This window comes from Seriola lalandi, unplaced genomic scaffold, assembly GCF_002814215.2.
Source record: "Seriola lalandi dorsalis isolate HSWRI2012SDOR001 ecotype SW California unplaced genomic scaffold, Sedor1 jcf7180002054953, whole genome shotgun sequence".
NCBI classification, from domain to species: Eukaryota; Metazoa; Chordata; class Actinopteri; order Carangiformes; family Carangidae; genus Seriola; species Seriola lalandi.
In genome coordinates, this window is record NW_019525504.1 from 703,959 (window position 1) to 704,656 (window position 698).

The following is a 698-nucleotide window of genomic DNA, read 5'->3' on the forward strand; positions in this document are numbered from 1 at the left end:
AAATAAAACCAGACCAATAATAACCCCACAGTCGGATTGGGAAAAAAATTCAGCCTTGGTTTTATCCGCTGGGATTGGCCTCACAAATGGCACTGATGGAGCTGGTAAAAACTCTCAAATATAAAACCTTAAAAATGAAAGAAAAGAACAAGATAATGTCATTCATTTAAATGGAACTGCATTCCATTTCAAATTTCTTTTTATATTTTGTTTTTTTAATTAAAACTGAATACACAAATTATTATCTACTGCACTGTAGACGATCAAAGTGTAGCGTCAAAATCACACGGTGTGCAGAACATTTACTTACTGAATTTACTTACAAATCCATAAGTTAATATTTCAGAGCCTGGTAGATAAAACAGAGAGAGATCAGAGTCTTTCTCAGGTGATAAATAAATCAAACTAAAGACAAGCGACAGAGGATGAGACAGAAACCTCTGCTTCACATCAAACCACACACCCATTCCTGCAGGATGACAGACTGACTGAGGCACAGCTGATAAAAATAGATGAGTGTGGAGAGTAGTTTCAGAAGAAGAGGGAGACAGAGGGAGGCGTGGACAACAGACAGACAGACAGAGAAGGAGCTCCAGCAGACACACTGAGCTCAGTGTCTCTGTCTAGCAGAGGAGCTGTGCTGTGTCTCCAGGGGCCGTCTGTCCTCATCACCTGTGCTCACACACACACACACACAC

At 40.5% G+C, this 698-nt stretch overlaps 1 protein-coding gene across 1 annotated transcript in view; it reads right to left on the reverse strand.

Annotated features, from left to right (window-relative positions):
* LOC111645549 (disheveled-associated activator of morphogenesis 1-like) overlaps window positions 1-698 on the reverse strand; it is a 29,551-nt gene that overhangs the window by 6,601 nt on the left and 22,252 nt on the right. The window lies entirely within an intron of this gene.